General features: G+C 46.6%; 5 non-coding genes and 28 pseudogenes across 5 annotated transcripts; all 33 read right to left on the bottom strand.

Moving 5' to 3' along the window:
• Positions 1-67: 67 nt before the first annotated feature.
• LOC148265184 (5S ribosomal RNA) lies at positions 68-186 on the bottom strand (annotated as a pseudogene).
• An 883-nt stretch (positions 187-1,069) lies between these two features.
• Positions 1,070-1,188, bottom strand: LOC148265183 (5S ribosomal RNA; annotated as a pseudogene).
• Positions 1,189-1,392: 204 nt separating this feature from the next.
• LOC148265182 (5S ribosomal RNA) lies at positions 1,393-1,511 on the bottom strand (annotated as a pseudogene).
• A 559-nt stretch (positions 1,512-2,070) lies between these two features.
• On the bottom strand, positions 2,071-2,189 carry LOC148265181 (5S ribosomal RNA). Its single transcript, XR_015820561.1, has one exon. It is a non-coding gene; the product is annotated as a 5S ribosomal RNA (ribosomal RNA).
• Positions 2,190-2,399: 210 nt separating this feature from the next.
• LOC148265180 (5S ribosomal RNA) lies at positions 2,400-2,518 on the bottom strand (annotated as a pseudogene).
• An 883-nt stretch (positions 2,519-3,401) lies between these two features.
• LOC148265179 (5S ribosomal RNA) lies at positions 3,402-3,520 on the bottom strand (annotated as a pseudogene).
• An 884-nt stretch (positions 3,521-4,404) lies between these two features.
• Positions 4,405-4,523, bottom strand: LOC148265178 (5S ribosomal RNA; annotated as a pseudogene).
• Positions 4,524-4,730: 207 nt separating this feature from the next.
• Positions 4,731-4,849, bottom strand: LOC148265177 (5S ribosomal RNA; annotated as a pseudogene).
• A 204-nt stretch (positions 4,850-5,053) lies between these two features.
• On the bottom strand, positions 5,054-5,171 carry LOC148265176 (5S ribosomal RNA; annotated as a pseudogene).
• A 561-nt stretch (positions 5,172-5,732) lies between these two features.
• LOC148265175 (5S ribosomal RNA) lies at positions 5,733-5,851 on the bottom strand (annotated as a pseudogene).
• A 208-nt stretch (positions 5,852-6,059) lies between these two features.
• Positions 6,060-6,178, bottom strand: LOC148265174 (5S ribosomal RNA; annotated as a pseudogene).
• Positions 6,179-6,708: 530 nt separating this feature from the next.
• On the bottom strand, positions 6,709-6,827 carry LOC148265173 (5S ribosomal RNA; annotated as a pseudogene).
• A 203-nt stretch (positions 6,828-7,030) lies between these two features.
• On the bottom strand, positions 7,031-7,149 carry LOC148265172 (5S ribosomal RNA; annotated as a pseudogene).
• Positions 7,150-8,063: 914 nt separating this feature from the next.
• LOC148265171 (5S ribosomal RNA) lies at positions 8,064-8,182 on the bottom strand (annotated as a pseudogene).
• A 205-nt stretch (positions 8,183-8,387) lies between these two features.
• Positions 8,388-8,506, bottom strand: LOC148265170 (5S ribosomal RNA; annotated as a pseudogene).
• Positions 8,507-8,710: 204 nt separating this feature from the next.
• Positions 8,711-8,829, bottom strand: LOC148265169 (5S ribosomal RNA; annotated as a pseudogene).
• A 559-nt stretch (positions 8,830-9,388) lies between these two features.
• On the bottom strand, positions 9,389-9,507 carry LOC148265168 (5S ribosomal RNA; annotated as a pseudogene).
• Positions 9,508-9,712: 205 nt separating this feature from the next.
• LOC148265167 (5S ribosomal RNA) lies at positions 9,713-9,831 on the bottom strand (annotated as a pseudogene).
• A 204-nt stretch (positions 9,832-10,035) lies between these two features.
• Positions 10,036-10,153, bottom strand: LOC148265166 (5S ribosomal RNA; annotated as a pseudogene).
• A 561-nt stretch (positions 10,154-10,714) lies between these two features.
• On the bottom strand, positions 10,715-10,833 carry LOC148265165 (5S ribosomal RNA). Its single transcript, XR_015820486.1, has one exon. It is a non-coding gene; the product is annotated as a 5S ribosomal RNA (ribosomal RNA).
• Positions 10,834-11,042: 209 nt separating this feature from the next.
• LOC148265164 (5S ribosomal RNA) lies at positions 11,043-11,161 on the bottom strand (annotated as a pseudogene).
• Positions 11,162-12,082: 921 nt separating this feature from the next.
• LOC148265163 (5S ribosomal RNA) lies at positions 12,083-12,201 on the bottom strand (annotated as a pseudogene).
• Positions 12,202-12,759: 558 nt separating this feature from the next.
• LOC148265162 (5S ribosomal RNA) lies at positions 12,760-12,878 on the bottom strand (annotated as a pseudogene).
• Positions 12,879-13,083: 205 nt separating this feature from the next.
• Positions 13,084-13,202, bottom strand: LOC148265161 (5S ribosomal RNA). The gene has a single exon (XR_015820224.1). It is a non-coding gene; the product is annotated as a 5S ribosomal RNA (ribosomal RNA).
• An 860-nt stretch (positions 13,203-14,062) lies between these two features.
• On the bottom strand, positions 14,063-14,181 carry LOC148265160 (5S ribosomal RNA; annotated as a pseudogene).
• Positions 14,182-14,743: 562 nt separating this feature from the next.
• On the bottom strand, positions 14,744-14,862 carry LOC148265159 (5S ribosomal RNA; annotated as a pseudogene).
• Positions 14,863-15,068: 206 nt separating this feature from the next.
• LOC148265158 (5S ribosomal RNA) lies at positions 15,069-15,187 on the bottom strand (annotated as a pseudogene).
• A 206-nt stretch (positions 15,188-15,393) lies between these two features.
• Positions 15,394-15,512, bottom strand: LOC148265157 (5S ribosomal RNA; annotated as a pseudogene).
• Positions 15,513-15,721: 209 nt separating this feature from the next.
• On the bottom strand, positions 15,722-15,840 carry LOC148265156 (5S ribosomal RNA; annotated as a pseudogene).
• Positions 15,841-16,043: 203 nt separating this feature from the next.
• On the bottom strand, positions 16,044-16,162 carry LOC148265155 (5S ribosomal RNA). The gene has a single exon (XR_015820711.1). It is a non-coding gene; the product is annotated as a 5S ribosomal RNA (ribosomal RNA).
• A 559-nt stretch (positions 16,163-16,721) lies between these two features.
• On the bottom strand, positions 16,722-16,840 carry LOC148265154 (5S ribosomal RNA). The gene has a single exon (XR_015820337.1). It is a non-coding gene; the product is annotated as a 5S ribosomal RNA (ribosomal RNA).
• A 205-nt stretch (positions 16,841-17,045) lies between these two features.
• LOC148265153 (5S ribosomal RNA) lies at positions 17,046-17,164 on the bottom strand (annotated as a pseudogene).
• Positions 17,165-17,725: 561 nt separating this feature from the next.
• Positions 17,726-17,844, bottom strand: LOC148265152 (5S ribosomal RNA; annotated as a pseudogene).
• Between the last annotated feature and the right edge of the window lie 34 nt (positions 17,845-17,878).

The following is a 17,878-nucleotide window of genomic DNA, read 5'->3' as shown; positions in this document are numbered from 1 at the left end:
GAATAAATCTGCGGACCATAATTAAAGTCGAGCATAACGTCGAACGGCACATCTGGAAAAAAGAAAATGGGTGCAACACGAGAACTTCCCAGGAGGTAACCCATCATTGTACTACTATCGCCAAAGAACAATTAACTGTGGAGTTCTGATGGGATCCGGTGCATTTGTGCTGGTGTGACCGCACTTGTTTAATTTCGTGCTGAAAATACATACACTCCTTCTTCCCTCCCCCCCTCCCATCATTTGTTTCCTTGTGCGTTCACAATGCACCTCTCCTTCTCGTTCTAATATCGATTAAAATGCCCCTGATTCTTGACTCACATTTGCGTATAAACAAGCGGACCATAGTTCCAGTCGCGCGAAACGTCGAACGACCCATCTAAAAAAAAATTGTTGCGATATGAGGACTTCCCAAGAGGTCACCCATCCGAGTACTATTCTCTCCCAAGCAAACTTAACTGCAGAGTTCTGATGGGATCCAGTGCATTAGTGCTGGTATGATGCCACTTGTTTAATTTTGCACTTCAAATACATACACTCCTTCTCTTTTCTTCCTCATCCCATCATTTGTTTCCTTGTGCGTGCGCACTGCACCTCCCGTAATAGTTCTAATATCAAGTAAAATGCCACGGCGCCGTGACTCACATTTGCGAATAAACCTGCGGACCATAAATCAAGTCGCGCATAACATCGAAAGAATCATCTGCAAAAAGACGGGTGCAACACGAGGACCTCCCAAGAAAATGGGTGAAATATAAGGACTTCGCAGGAGGTCACTCATCTGAGTACTTTTTTCGCCCAAGCATCCTTGACTGCGGAGTTCTGATAGAATCCGTTGCATTAGTGCTGGTATGATCCCTCATGTTTCATTCTGCACTGCAAATACATACACTCTTTCTCCTTCCATCCCCCCTCCCGTCATTTGTTTCCTTGTGCGTGCACTCTGCATCTCTCTTTCTCGTTCTAATATCAAGTAATATGCCCCGGCACCGTGACTCACCTTTGCAAATGAACCAGCGGTTTATAATTCCATTCACGCATAACGTCGAACAACCCATCCGAAAAAAAATAGGTACAACACGAGGGCTTCTCAGGTGGTGACCCATTCGAGTACTACTCTCGCCCAAGCACACTTAACTGCGGAGTTCTGATGAGATCCGGACCTTTAGTGCTGGTATGATAGCACCTGTTTAATTTCGTGCTGCAAATACATACACTCCTTCTCATTCTTCCCCCTCCCGTCATTTGTTTCCTTGTGCGTTCACACTTCACCTCTCATTCTCGTTCTAATATCGCATAAAATGCCCCTGCTTCTTGACTCACATTTGCGTATAAACCAGCGGACCCTAGTTCCAGACGCGCGTAACGTCAAATGACCCGTTTGAAAAAAAATTGGTGCGACACGAGGACTTCCCAGGAGGTCACCCATCCGAGTACTAATCTCGCCCAAACAGACTTCACTGCGGAGTTCTGATGGGATCCGGTGCATTAGTGATGGAATGATTTCATCTATTTAATTTCGCGCTGCAAATAGATAAACTCATTCCCCTTTCGTCTCCCTCCCGTCATTTGTTTCTTTGTGCGTGCGCACTGCAGCTCCCGTTCTCGTTCTAATATCAAGTAAAATGCTACAGCGCCGTGACTCACATTTGCGAATAAACCTGAGGACCATAATTCAAGCCGCGCGTAACGTCAAAAGAATCATCTGCAAAAAAATGGGTGCAACACGAGAACTTCACAAGAAAATGGGTGAAATATAAGGACTTCGCAGGAGGTAACCCATGCTAGTACTACTCTCGCCCAAGCACCTTTACCTACGGAGTTCTGATAGAATCCGCTGCATTAGTACTGGTATGATCGCACCTGTTTCATTTCGTGCTGAAAAGACATACACTCCTTCTCCTTCCCTCCCCCTCCCATCAATTGCTTCCTTATGCGCTCACACTGCACCTCTCCTTCTCGTTCTAATATCGATTAAAATGCCCCTACTTCTTAACTCACATTTGCGTATAAACCAGCGGACCCCAATTCCAGTCGCGCGTAACGTCGAACGACCCGTCTGAAAAAAAATTGGTGCGACACGAGGACTTCCCAAGAGGTCACCCATCCGAGTATTACTCTCGCCCAAGCACACTTAACTGCGGAGTTCTGATGGGATCCGGTGCATTAGTGCTGTTATGATCGCACCAGTTTAATTCCGCGCTGCAAATACATAAACTCCTTCTCCTTTCTTCCCCCCTCCCGTCATTTGTTTCCTTGTGCGTGCGCACTGCACCTCTCGTTCTCGTTCAAATATTAGGTAAAATGCCACGGCGCCGTGACTCACATTTGCGAATAAAACTGCGGACCATAATTAAAGTCGCGCGTAACGTCGAATGGCACATCTGAAAAAAAGAAAATGGGTGCAACACGAGAACCTCCCAGGAGGTACCCCATCATTGTACTGCTTTCGCCAAAGCACACTTAACTGCGGACTTCTGATGGGATCCAGTGCATTTGTGCTGGTGTGACCGCACCTGTTTAATTTCGTGTTGAAAATACATACACTCCTTCTTCCCTCCCCCCCTCCCATCATTTGTTTCCTTGAGCGTTCACACTGCACCTCTCCTTCTCGTTCTAATATCGATTAAAATACCCCTAATTCTTGACTCACATTTGCGTATAAGCCAGCGGACCATAGTTCCAGTTTCGCGTAACATCGAACGACCCATCTGAAAAAAAATTGTTACGATACGAGGACTTCCCAAGAGGTCACCCATCCGAGTATTACTCTCGCCCAAGCACACTTGATTGCAGAGTTCTGATGGGATCCAGTGCATAAGTGTGGGTATGATGCCACTTGTTTAATTTTGCACTTCAAATACATACACTCTTTCTCTTTTCTTCCTCCTCCCGTCATTTGTTTCCTTGTGCGTGCGCACTACACCTCCCGTACTCCTTCTAATATCAAGTAAAATGCCACGGCGCCGTGACTCACATTTGTGAATAAACCTGCGGACCATAAATCAAGTCGCCCGTAACGTCGAAAGAATCATCTGCAAAAAGATGGGTGCAACACGAGGATCTCCCAAGAAAATGGGTGAAATATAAGGACTTCGCAGGAGGTCACCCATCCGAGTACTTTTCTCGCCCAAGCACCCTTAACTGCGGAGTTCTGATAGAATCCGTTGCATTAGTGCTGGTATGATCCCTCATGTTTCATTCTGCACTGCAAATACATACACTCTTTCTCCTCCCATCCCCCCTCCTGTCATTTGTTTCCTTGTGCGTGCACTCTACATCTCTCTTTCTCGTTCTAATATCAAGTAATATGCCCCGGCACCGTGACTCACCTTTGAAAATGAACCAGCGGTTTATAATTCCATTCGCGCGTAACGTCGAACAACCCATCCGAAAAAAAATAGGTGCAACACGAGGGCTTCCCAGGTGGTCACCGATCCGAGTACTACTCTCACCCAAGCACACTTAGCTGCGGAGTTCTGATGGGATCCGGGACTGTAGTGCTGGTATGGTCGCACCTGTTTAAATTCGCGCTGCAAATACATACACTCCTTCTCATTTCTTCCCCCTCCCATCATTTGTTTCCTTGTGCGTTCACACTTCACCTCTCATTCTCGTTCTAATATCGATTAAAATACCCCTGCTTCTTGACTCACATTTGCGTATAAGCCAGCGGACCATAGTTCCAGTTGCGCGTAACGTCGAACGACCCATCTGAAAAAAAATTGTTACGATACGAGGACTTCCCAAGAGGTCACCCATCCGAGTATTACTCTCGCCCAAGCACACTTGATTGCAGAGTTCTGATGGGATCCAGTGCATAAGTGTGGGTATGATGCCACTTGTTTAATTTTGCGCTTCAAATACATACACTCTTTCTCTTTTCTTCCTCCTCCCGTCATTTGTTTCCTTGTGCGTGCGCACTGCACCTCCCGTACTCCTTCTAATATCAAGTAAAATGCCACGGCGCCGTGACTCAAATTTGTGAATAAACCTGCGGACCATAAATCAAGTCGCCCGTAACGTCGAAAGAATCATCTGCAAAAAGATGGGTGCAACACGAGGATCTCCCAAGAAAATGGGTGAAATATAAGGACTTCGCAGGAGGTCACCAATCCGAGTACTTTTCTCGCCCAAGCACCCTTAACTGCGGAGTTCTGATAGAATCCGTTGCATTAGTGCTGGTATGATCCCTCATGTTTCATTCTGCACTGCAAATACATACACTCTTTCTCCTCCCATCCCCCCTCCTGTCATTTGTTTCCTTGTGCGTGCACTCTGCATCTCTCTTTCTCGTTCTAATATCAAGTAATATGCCCCGGCACCGTGACTCACCTTTGAAAATGAACCAGCGGTTTATAATTCCATTCGCGCGTAACGTCGAACAACCCATCCGAAAAAGAATAGGTGCAACACGAGGGCTTCCCAGGTGGTCACCGATCCGAGTACTACTCTCACCCAAGCACATTTAGCTACGGAGTTCTGATGGGATCCGGGACTGTAGTGCTGGTATGATCGCACCTGTTTAAATTCGCGCTGCAAATACATACACTCCTTCTCCTTTCTTCCCCCTCCGTCATTTGTTTCCTTCTGCGTGCGCACTGCACCTCTCGTTCTCGTTCAAATATCAAGTAAAATGCCACGGCGCCGTGACTCACATTTGCGAATAAATCTGCGGACCATAATTAAAGTCGTGCGTAACGTCGAACGGCACATCTGAAAAAAAAAAATGGGTGCAACACGAGAACTTCCCAGGAGGTAACCCATCATTGTACTACTTTCGCCAAAGCACACTTAACTGCGGAGTTCTGATGGGATCCGGTGCATTAGTGCTGGTGTGACCGCACCTGTTTAATTTCGAGCTGAAAATACATACACTCCTTCTTCCCTCCCCCCCTCTCATCATTTGTTTCCTTGTGCGTTCACACTGCACCTCTCCTTCTCGTTCGAATATCGATTAAAATGCCTCTGATTCTTGACTCACATTTGCGTATAAACCAGCGGACCATAGTTCTAGTCGCGCGTAACGTCGAACGACCCATCTGAAAAAAAATTGTTGCGATACGAGGACTTCCCAAGAGGTCACCCATCCGAGTACTACTCTCGCCCAAGCACACTTAACTGCAGAGTTCTGATGGGATCTAGTGCATTAGTGCTGGTATGATGCCACTTGTTTAATTTTGCGCTTCAAATACATACACTCCTTCTCTTTTCTTCCTCCTCCCATCATTTGTTTTCTTGTGCGTGCGAACTGCACCTCCCGTACTTGTTCTAATATCAAGTAAAATGCCACGGCGCCATGACTCACATTTGCGAATAAACCTGCGGACCATAAATCAAGTCGCGCGTAACGTCGAAAGAATCATCTACAAAAAGATGGGTGCAACACGAGGACCTCCCAAGAAAATGGGTGAAATATAAGGACTTCGCAGGAGGTCACCCATCCGAGTACTTTTCTCGCCCAAGCACCCTTAACTGCGGAGTTCTGATAGAATCCGTTGCATTAGTGCTGCTATGATCCCTCATGTTTCATTCTGCGCTGCAAATACATGCACTCTTTCTCCTCCCATCCCCCCTCCCGTCATTTGTTTCCTTGTGCGAGCACTCTGCATCTCTCTTTCTCGTTCTAATATCAAGTAATATGCCCCGGCACCGTGACTCACCTTTGCAAATGAACCAGCGGTTTATAATTCCATTCGCGCGTAACGTCGAACAACCCATCCGAGAAAAAAAAGGTGCAACACGAGGGCTTCCCAAGTGGTCACCCGTCCGAGTACTACTCTCGCCCAAGCACACCTAACTGCGGAGTTCTGATGGGATCCGGGGCTTTAGTGCTGGTATGACCGCACCTGTTTAATTTCGTGCTGAAAATACATACACTCCTTCTTCCCTCCCCCCCTCCCCTCATTTGTTTCCTTGTGCGTGCGCACTGCACCTCTCGTTCTTGTTCAAATATCAAGTAAAATGCCACGGCGCCGTGACTCACATTTGCGAATAAATCTGCGGACCATAATTAAAGTCGCGCGTAACGTCGAACGGCACATCTGAAAAGAAAAAAATGGGTGCAACACGAGAACTTCCCATGAGGTAACCCATCATTGTACTACTTTCGCCAAAGCACACTTAACCGCGGAGTTCTGATGGGATCCGGTGCATTTGTGCTGGTGTGACCGCATCTGTTTAATTTCGTTCTGAAAATACATACACTCCTTCTTCCCTCCCCCCTCCCATCATTTTTTTCCTTCTGCGTTCACACTGCACCTCTCCTTCTCGTTCTAATATCGATTAAAATGCCCCTAATTCTTGACTAACATTTTTGTATAAACCAGCGGACCATAGTTCCAGTCGCGCGTAATGTCGAACGACCTATCTGAAAAAAAGTTGTTGCGATACGAGGACTTCCCAAGAGGTCACCCATCCGACTACTACTCTCTCCCAAGCACACTTAACTGCAGAATTCTGATGGGATCCAATGCATTAGTGCTGGTATGATGCCACTTGTTTAATTTTGCGCTTCAAATACATACACTTCTTCTCTTTTCTTCCTCATCCCGTCATTTTTTCCTTGTGCGTCCGCACTGCATCTCCCGTTCTTGTTCAAATATCAAGTAAAATGCCACGGCGCCGTGACTCACATTTGCGAATAAATCTGCGGACCATAATTAAAGTCGCGCGTAACGTCGAACGGCACATCTGAAAAAAAGAAAATGGGTGCAACACGAGAACTTTCCAGGAGGTAACCCATCATTGTACTACTTTCGCCAAAGCACACTTAACTGTGGAGTTCTGAAGGGATCCGGTGCATTTGTGCTGGTGTGACCGCACCTGTTTAATTTCGTGCTGAAAATACATACACTCCTTCTTCCCTCCCCCCTCCCATCATTTGTTTCCTTGTGCGTTCACACTGCACCTCTTTTTCTCGTTCTAAAATCGATTAAAATGCCCCTTTTTCTTGACTCACATTTGCGTATAAACCAGCGGACCATAATTCCAGTCGCGCGTAACGTCGAACGACCCATCTGAAAAAAAATTGTTGCTATACGAGGAATTCCCAAGAGGTCACCCATCCGAGCACTACTCTCGCCCAAGCACACTTAACTGCAGAGTTCTGATGGGATCCAGTGCATTAGTGCTGGTATGATCCCACTTGTTTAATTTTGCGCTTCAAATACATACACTCCTTCTCTTTTCTTCCTCATCCCGTCATTTGTTTCCTTGTGGGTACGCACTGCACCTCCCGTACTCGTTCTAATATCAAGTAAAATGCCACGGTGCCGTGACTCACATTTGCGAATAAACCTGCGGACCATAAATCAAGTCGCACGTAACGTCGAAAGAATCATCTGCAAAAAGATGGGTGCAACATGATGACTTCCCAAGAAAATGGGTGAAATATAAGGACTTCGCAGGAGGTCACCCATCCGAGCACTAATCTCGCCTGAGCACACATAACTGCGGAGTTCTGATGGGATCCGGTGCATTAGAGCTGGTATGATCGCACCTGTTTAATTTTGCGCTGCAAATACATACACTCTTTCTCCTTCTATCCCCCCTCCCTTCATTTGTTTCCTTGTGCGTGCACTCTGCACCTCCCGTTCTCGTTCTAATATCAAGTAAAATTCTACAGCGTCGTGACTCACATTTGCGAATAAACCTGAGAACCATAATTCAAGTCGCGCCTAACGTCGAAAGAATCATCTGCAAAAAAATGGGTGCAACACGCGGACTTCACAAGAAAATGGGTGAAATATAAGGACTTCGCAGGAGGTAACCCATGCTAGTACTACTCTCGCCCAAGCACCCTTACCTACGGAGTTTTGATAGAATCCGTTGCATTAGTGCTGGTATGATCGCACCTGTTTCATTTCGTGCTCAAAAGACATACACTCCTTCTCCTTCCCTCCCCCTCCCATCAATTGTTTCCTTGTGCGTTCACACTGCACCTCTCCTTCTCGTTCTAATATCGATTAAAATGTCCCTGCTTCATGACTCACATTTGCGTATAAACCAACGGACCCTAGTTCCAGTCGCGCGTAACGTCGAACGACCCGTCTGAAAAAAAATTGGTGCGACACGAGGACTTCCCAGGAGGTCACCCATCCGAGTACTACTCTCGCCCATCCACACTTAACTGCGGAGTTCTGATGGGATCTGGTGCATTAGTGCTGGTATGATTGCCCCCGTTTAATTTTGCGCTGCAAATACATAAACTCCTTCTCCCTTCTTCCCCTTCCCGTCAAATGTTTCCTTGTGCGTGCGCTCTGTATCTCTCTTTCTCGTTCTAATATCAAGTAATATGCCCCGGCACCGTGACTCACCTTTGCAAATGAACCAGCGGTTTATAATTCCATTCGCGCGTAACGTCGAACAATCTATCCGAAAAAAAATAGGTGCAACACGAGGGCTTCCCAGGTGGTCACCCATCCGAGTACTACTCTCGTCAAAGCACACTTAACTGTGGAGTTCTAATGGAATCCGGAGCTTTAGTGTTGGTATGATAGCACCTGTTTAATTTCACGCTGCAAATACATACACTCCTTCTCCTTTCTCCCCCTCCCGTCATTTGTTTCCTTGTGCGTTCACACTTCACCTCTCATTCTCGTTCTAATATCGATTAAAATGCCCCTGCTTCTTGACTCACATTTGCGTATAAACCAGCAGACCCTAGTTCCAGACGCGCGTAACGTCGAACAACCCGTCTGAAAAAAAATTAGTGCGACACGAGGACTTCCCAGGAGGTCACCTATCCGAGTACTAATCTCGCCCAAGCACACTTCACTGCGGAGTTCTGATGGGATCCGGTGCATTAGAGCTGGTATGATCGCACCTGTTTAATTTCGCGCTGCAAATACATAAACTCATTCCCCTTTCTTCCCCCTCCCGCCATTTGTTTCCTTGTGCGTGCACACTACACCTCCCGTTCTCGTTCTAATATCAAGTAAAATGCTTCAGCGCCGTGACTCACATTTGTGAATAAACTTGAGGACCATAATTCAAGTCGCGCGTAACGTCGAAGGAATCATCTGCAAAAAATTGGGTGCAACACGAGGACTTCACAAGAAAATTGGTGAAATATAAGGACTTCGCAAGAGGTAACCCATGCTAGTACTACTCTCACCTAAGCACCCTTACCTACGGAGTTCTGATAGAATCCGTTGCATTAGTGCTGGTATGATCGCACCTGTTTCATTTCGTGCTGAAAATACATATACTCCTTCTCCTTCCCTCCCCCTCCCATCAATTGTTTCCTTATGCGTTCACACTGCACCTCTCCTTCTCGTTCTAATATCGATTAAAATGCCCCTGCTTCTTGACTCACATTTGCGTATAAACCAGCGGACCCCAGTTCCAGTCGCGAGTAACGTCAAACGACCCGTCTGAAAAAAAATTGGTGCGACACGAGGACTTCCCAAGAGGTCACCCATCTGAGTACTACTCCCGCCCAAGCACACTTGAATGCGGAGTTATGATGGGATCCGGTGCATTAGTGGTGGTATGATCGCATGCGTTTAATTCCGCGCTGCAAATACATAAACTCCTTCTCCTTTCTTCCCCCTCCCGTCATATGTTTCTTTATGCGTGCGTTCTGCATCTCTCTTTCTCGTTCTAATATCAAGTAATATGCCCCGGCACCGTGACTCACCTTTGCAAATGAACCAGCAGTTTATAATTCTATTCGCGCGTAACGTCGAACAACCCATCCGAAAAAAAATAGGTGCAACACGAGGGCTTACCAGGTGGTCACCCATCCGAGTACTACTCTCGCCCAAGCACACTTAACTGCGGAGTTCTGATGGGATTCGGAGCTTTAGTGCTGGTATGATAGCACCTGTTTAATTTCGCGCTGCAAATACATACACTCCTTCTCTTTTCTTCCCCTCCCGTCATTTGTTTCCTTGTGCGTTCACACTTCACCTTTCATTCTCGTTCTAATATCGATTGAAATGCCCCTGCTTCTTGACTCACATTTGCGTATAAACCAGTGGACCCTAGTTCCAGACACTCGTAACGTCGAACGACCCGTCTGAAAAAAAATTGGTGCGACACGAGGACTTCCCAGGAGGTCAACCATCCGAGTACTAATCTCGCCAAGCACACTTAACTGCGGAGTTCTGATGGGACCTGGGGCTTTAGTGCTGGTATGATCGCACCTGTTTAGTTTCGCACTGCAAATACATACACTCCTTCTCCTTTCTTCCCCCTCCCGTCATTTGTTTCCTTGTGCGTTCACACTTCACCTCTCATTCTGGTTCTAATATCGATTAAAATACCCCTGCTTCTTGACTCACATTTGCGTATAAACCAGCGGACCCAAGTTCCAGACTCGCGTAACGTCAAACGACCCGTCTGAAAAAAAATTGGTGCGACACGAGGACTTCACAAGAAAATGGGTGAAATATAAGGACTTCGCAGGAGGTAACCCATGCTAGTACTACTCTCGCTCAAGCACCCTTACCTACGGAGTTCTGATAGAATCCGTTGCATTAGTGCTGGTATGATCGCACCTGTTTCATTTCGTGCTGAAAATACATACACTTCTTCTCCTTCCCTCCCCCTCCCATCAATTGTTTCCTTGTGCGTTCACACTGCACCTCTCCTTCTCGTTGTAATATCGATTAAAATGCCCCTGTTTCTTGACTCACATTTGCGTATAAACCAGTGGACCCTAGTTCCAGTCGCGCGTAACATCGAACCACCCGTCTGGAAAAAAAAATTGGTGCAACACGAGGACTTCCCAGGAGGTCACCCATCCGAGTACTACTCCCGCCCAAGCACATTTAACTGCAGAGTTCTGATGGGATCCGGTGTATTAGTGCTGGTATGATCGCACTTGTTTAATTTCGCGCTGCAAATACATAAACTCCTTCTCCTTTCTTCCCCCTCCCGTCATTTTTTTCCTTGTGCGTGCGCACTGCACCTCTCGTTCTCGTTCAAATATCAAGTACAATGCCACGGCGCCGTGACTCACATTTGCGATTAAATCTGCGGACCATAATTAAAGTCGTGCGTAACGTTGAACGGCACATCTGAAAAAAAGAAAATGGGTGCAACACGAGAACTTCCCACGGGGTAACTCATCATTGTACTACTCTCACCAAAGCACACTTAACTGCGGAGTTCTGATGGGATGCGGTGCATTTGTGCTGGTATGATCGCACCTGTTTAATTTTGCACTGCAAATACATAAACTCATTCCCCTTTCTTCCCCCTTCCGTCATTTTTTTCCTTGTGCGTGCGCACTGCACCTCCCGTGCTCCTTCTAATATAAAGTAAAATGCTACGGTGCCGTGACTCACATTTGCGAATAAACTTGAGGACCATAATTCAAGTCGCACGTATCGTCGAAAGAATCATCTGCAAAAAAATGGGTGCAACACAAGGACTTCCTAAGAAAATTTGTGAAATATAAGGACTTCGCAGGAGGTCACCCATCCTAGTGCTACTCTCGCCCAAGCACCCTTAACTTGCGGAGTTCTGATAGAATCCGTTGCATTGGTGCTGGTATGATTACTCATGTTTCATTCTGCGCTGCAAATACATACACTTTTTCTCCCTCCATCCCCCCTCCCGTCATTTGTTTCCTTGTGCGTGTGCACTGCACCTCCCGTGCTCGTTCTAATATCAAGTAAAATGCTACGGTACCGTGACTCACATTTGCGAATAAACCTGATGACCATAATTCAAGTCACGCGTATCGTCGAAAGAATCATCTGCAAAAAAATGGGTGCAACACGAGGACTTCCTAAGAAAATGGGTGAAATATAAGGACTTCGCAGGAGGTCACCCATCCTAGTGCTACTCTCGCCCAAGCACCCTTAACTTGCGGAGTTCTTATAGAATCCGTTGCATTGGTGCTGGTATGATTTCTCATGTTTCATTCTGCGCTGCAAATACATCGACTTTTTCTCCCACCATCCCCCCTCCCGTCATTTGTTTCCTTATGCGTGCGCACTGCACCTCTCGTTCTCGTTCAAATATCAAGTAAAATGCCACGGCGCCGTGACTCACATTTGCGAATAAATCTGCAGACCATAATTAAAGTCACGCGTAACGTCGAACGGCACATCTGAAAAAAAGAAAATGGGTGCAACACGAGAACTTCCCAGGAGGCAACCCATCATTGTACTACTTTCGCCAAAGCACACTTAACTGCGGAGTTCTGATGGGATCCGGTGCATTTGTGCTGGTGTGACCGCACCTGTTTAATTTCGTGCTGAAAATACATACACTCCTTCTTCCCTCCCCCCCTCCCATCATTTGTTTCCTTGTGCGTTCACACTGCACCTCTCATTCTCGTTCTAATATCGATTAAAATGCCCCTGATTCTTGACTCACATTTGCGTATAAACCAGCGGACCATAGTTCCAGTCGCGCGTAACGTCGAACGACCCATCTGAAAAAAAATGTTTGCGATACAAGGACTTCCCAAGAGGTCATCCATCTGAGTACTACTCTCGCCCAAGCACACTTAACTGCAGAGTTGTGATGCGATCTAGTGCATTAATGCTGGTATGATGCCACTTGTTTAATTTTGCGCTTCAAATACATACACTCCTTCTCTTTTCTTCCTCCTCCTGTCATTTGTTTCCTTGTGCGTGCACACTGCACCTCCCGTACTCGTTCTAATATCAAGTAAAATGCCACGGCGACGTGACTCACATTTGCGAATAAACCTGAGGACCATAATTCAAGTCGCGCGTAACGTCGAAAGAATCATCTGCAAAAAAATGGGTGCAACACGAGGATTTCACAAGAAAATGGGTGAAATATAAGGACTTCGCAGGAGGTAACCCATGCTAGTACTACTCTCCCCCAAGCACCCTTACCTACAGAGTTCTGATGGGATCCGGTGCATTAGTGCTGGTATGATCGCACCTGTTTAATTTCGCGCTGCAAATACATACACTCCTTCTCCTTCCCTCCCCCTCCCATCAATTGTTTCCTTGTGCGTTCACACTGCACCGATCCTTCTCGTTCTAATATCGATTAAAATGCCCCTGCTTCTTGACTCACATTTGCGTATAAACCAGCGGAACCTAGTTTCAGTCGCGCGTAACGTCGAACGACTCGTTTGAAAAAAAATTGGTGCGACACGAGGACTTCGCAGGAGGTCACCCATCCGAGTACTACTCTCGCCCAAGCACACTTAACTGCGGAGTTCTGATGGGATCCGGTGCATTAGTGTTGGTATGATCGCACCTGTTTAATTCCGCGCTGCAAATACATAAACTCCTTCTCCTTTCTTCCCCCTCCCGTCATTTGTTTCCTTGTGCGTGCGCACTGCACCTACCGTGCTCATTTTAATATCAAAAAAAATGCTACGGTGCCGTGACTCACATTTGCGAATAAACCTGAGGACCATAATTCAAGTCGCGCGTATCGTTGAAAGAATTATCTGCAAAAAAATGGGTGAAATATAAGGACTTCGCAGGAGGTCACCCATCCTACTGCTACTCTCGCCCAAGGACCCTTAACTTGTGGAGTTCTGATAGAATCTGTTGCATTGGTGCTGGTATGATTGCTCATGTTTCATTCTGTGCTGCAAATACATACACTTTTGCTCCCTCCATCCCGCCACCCGTCATTTGTTTCCTTGTGCGTGCACTCTGCATCTCTCCTTCTCGTTCTAATATCGATTGAAATGCCTCTGCTTCTTGACTCACATTTGCGTATAAACCAGTGGACCCTAGTTCCAGTTGCGCGTAAAGTCGAACGACCCGTCTGAAAAAAAAAATTAGTGAGACATGAGGACTTCCCAGGAGGTCACCCATCCAAGAACTACTCTCGCCCAAGCACACTTAACTGCGGGGTTCTGATGGGATCCGGTGCAAAGTGTTGGTATGATCGCACCTGTTTAATTTCGCGCTGCAAATAAATAAATTCCTTCTCCTTTCTTCCCCCTCCCGTCATTTGTTTCCAAGTGCGTGCGCACTGCACCTCTCGTTCTCGTTCAAATATCAAGTACAATGCCGCAGCGTCGTGACTCACATTTGCGAATAAATCTGCGGACCATAATTAAAGTCGCGCGTAACGTCGAACGGCACATCTGAAAAAAAGAAAATGGGTGCAACACGAGAACTTCCCACGAGGTAACCCATCATTGTACTACTTTCACCAAAGCACACTTAACTACGGAGTTATGATGGGATCCGGTGCATTTGTGCTGGTATGATCGCACCTGTTTAATTTTGCGCTGCAAATACATAAACTCATTCCCCTTTCTTCCCCCTCCCGTCATTTGTTTCCTTGTGCGTGCGCACTGCACCTCCCGTGCTCCTTCTAATATAAAGTAAAATGCTACGGTGCCGTGACTCACATTTGCGAATAAACCTGAGGACCATAATTCAAGTCGCGCGTATCGTCGAAAGAATCATCTGCAAAAAAATGGGTGCAACACAAGGACTTCCTAAGAAAATGGGTGAAATATAAGGACTTCGCATGAGGTCACCCATCCGAGTACTTTTCTCGCCCAAGCACCCTTAACTGCGGAGTTCTGATAGAATCAGTTGCATTTGTGCTGGTATGATCCCTCATGTTTTATTCTGCACTGCAAATACATACACTCTTTCTCCTTCCAACCCCCCTCCCGTCATTTGTTTACTTGTGCGTGCACTCTGCATCTCCCCTTCTCGTTCTAATATCGATTAAAATGCCCCTGCTTCTTTACTCACATTTGTGTATAAACCACTGGACCCTCGTTCCAGTCACGCTTAACGTCGAACGACCCGTCTAAAAAAAAAAATTAGTGCGACACGAGGACTTCCCAGGAGGTCACCCATCCGAGTACTACTCTCGCACAAACACAATTAACTGCGGAGTTCTGATGGGATCCGGTGCATTAGTGCTGGTATGATCACACCCGTTTAATTTTGCGTTGCAAATACATAAACTCTTTCTCCTTCCATCCCCCCTCCCGTCATTTGTTTCCTTGTGCGTGCACTCTGCATCTCTCTTTCTCGTTCTAATATCAAGTAATATGCCCCGGCACCGTGACTCACCTTTGCAAATGAACCAGCGTTTTATAATTCCATTCGCGCGTAACGTCGAACAACCCATCCGAAAAAAAATAGGAGCAACACGAGAGCTTCCCAGGTGGTCACACATCCGAGTACTACTCTCGCCCAAGCACACTTAACTGCGGAGTTCTGATGGGATCCGGAGCTTTAGTGCTGGTAGGATCGCACCTGTTTAATTTCGCGCTGCAAATACATACACTCCTTCTCTTTTCTTCCCCCTCCCGTCATTTGTTTCCTTGTGCGTGCGCACTGCACCTCTCGTTCTCGTTCAAATATCAAGTAAAATGCCACGGCGTCGTGACTCACATTTGCGAATGAATCTGCGGACCATAATTAAAGTCGCGCGTAACGTCGAACGACCCGTCTGAAAAAAAAATTAGTGCGACACGAGGACTTCCCAGGAGGTCTCCAATCCGAGTACTACTCTCGCCCAAGCACACTTAACTGCGGAGTTCTGATGGGATCCGGTGCATTAGTGCTGGTATGATCGCACCTGTTTAATTTCGCGCTGCAAATACATAAACTCCTTATCCTTTCTTCCCCTTCCCGTCATTTATTTCCTTGTGCGTGCGCACTGCACCTCTCGTTCTCGTTCAAATATCAAGTAAAATGCCACGGCACCGTGACTCACATTTGCGAATAAATCTGCGGACCATAATTAAAGTCGCGTGTAACGTCGAACGACACATCTGAAAAAAAGAAAATGGGTGCAACACGAGAACTTCCCATGAGGTAACCCATCATTGTACTACTTTCGCCAAAGCACACTTAACTGCGGAGTTCTGATGGGATGCGGTGCATTTGTGCTGGTGTGTCCGCACCTGTTTAATTTCGTGCTGAAAATACATACACTCCTTCTTCCCTCCCCCCTCCCATCATTTGTTTCCTTGTGCGTTCACACTGCACCTCTCCTTCTCGTTCTAATATCGATTAAAATGCCCCTGATTCTTGACTCACATTTGCGTATATACCAGCGGACCATAGTTCCAGTCGCGTGTAACGTCAAACGACCCATCTGCAAAAAAATTGTTGCGATACGAGAACTTCCCAAGAGGTCACCCATCCGAGTACTACTCTCGCCCAAGCACACTTAACTGCGGAGTTCTGATGGGATCCGGAGCTTTAGTGCTGGTAGGATCGCACCTGTTTAATTTCGCGCTGCAAATACATACACTCCTTCTCTTTTATTCCACCTCCCGTCATTTGTTTCCTTGTGCGTGCGCACTGCACCTCCCGTACTCGTTCTAATATCAAGTAAAATGCCACTGCGCCGTGACTCACATTTGCGAATAAACCTGCGGACCATAAATCAAGTCGCGCGTAACGTCGAAAGAATCATCTGCAAAAAGATGGGTGCAACACGAGGACCTCCCAAGAAAATGGGTGAAATATAAGGACTTCGCAGGAGGTCACCCATCCGAGTACTTTTCTGGCCCAAGCACTCTTAACTGCGGAGTTCTGATAGAATCCGTTTCATTAGTGCTGGTATGATCCCTCATGTTTCATTCTGCACTGCAAATACATACACTCTTTCTCCTCCCATCCCCCCTCCCGTCATTTGTTTCCTTGTGCGTGCACTCTGCATCTCTCTTTCTCGTTCTAATATCTAGTAATATGTCCCGGCACCGTGACTCACATTTGCAAATTAACCAGCGGTTTATAATTCCATTCGCGCGTAACGTCGATCAACCCATCCAAAAAAAATAGGTGCAACACGAGAGCTTCCCTGGTGGTCACACATCCGAGTACTACTCTCGCCCAAGCACACTTAACTGCGGAGTTCTGATGGGATCCGGAGCTTTAGTGCTGGTATGATCGCACCTGTTTAAGTTCGCGCTGTAAATACATACACTCCTTCTCTTTTCTTCCCCCTCCCGTCATTTGTTTCCTTGTGCGTGCGCACTGCACCTCTCGTTCTCGTTCTAATATCGATTAAAATGCCCCTGCTTCTAGACTCACATTTGCGCATAAACCAGCGGACCCTAGTTCCAGTCGCGCGTAATGTCGAACGACCTGTCTGAAAAAAAATCTGTGCGACACGAGGACTTCCCAAGAGGTTACCCATCCGAGTACAACTCTCGCCCAAGCACACTTAACTGCGGAGTTCTGATGGGATCCGGTGCATTAGTGCTGGAATAATTTCATCTGTTTAATTTCGCGCTGTAAATAGATAAACTCATTCCCCTTTCGTCTCCCTCCCGTCATTTATTTCCTTGTGCGTGCGCACTGCAGCTCCCGTTCTCGTTCTAATATCAAGTAAAATGCTACAGCGCCGTGACTCACATTTGCGAATAAACCTGAGGACCATAATTCAACTCGCGCGTATCGTCGAAAGAATCATCTGCAAAAAAATGGGTGCAACACGAGGACTTCCTAAGAAAATGGGTATAATATAAGGACTTCGCAGGAGGTCACCCATCCTAGTGCTACTCTCGCCCAAGGACCCTTAACTTGCGGAGTTCTGATAGAATCCGTTGCATTGGAGCTGGTATGATTGCTCATGTTTCATTCTGCGCTGCAAATACATACACTTTTTCTCCCTCCATCCCCCCTCCCGTCATTTGTTTCCTTGTGCGTGCACTCTGCATCTCTCATTCTCGTTCTAATATCGATTAAAATGCCCCTGCTTATTGACTCACATTTGCGTATAAACCAGCAAACCATAGTTCCAGTCGCGCGTAACGTCGAACGATCCGTCTGAAAAAAAATTGGTGCGACACAAGGACTTCCCAAAAGGTCACCCATCCGAGTACTACTATCGCCCAAGCAAACTTAACTGCAGAGTTCTGATGGGAGCCAGTGCATTAGTGCTGGTATGATCGCACCTGTTTAATTCTGCGCTTCAAATACATAAACTCCTT

The sequence above is a fragment of the Carica papaya genome, chromosome 5 (assembly GCF_054855325.1).
Source record: "Carica papaya isolate Zhongbai chromosome 5, ASM5485532v1, whole genome shotgun sequence".
Lineage (NCBI taxonomy): Eukaryota > Viridiplantae > Streptophyta > Magnoliopsida > Brassicales > Caricaceae > Carica > Carica papaya.
Note: the sequence above shows the minus strand (reverse complement) of the source record. Positions and strands in the feature narration are given on the sequence as shown.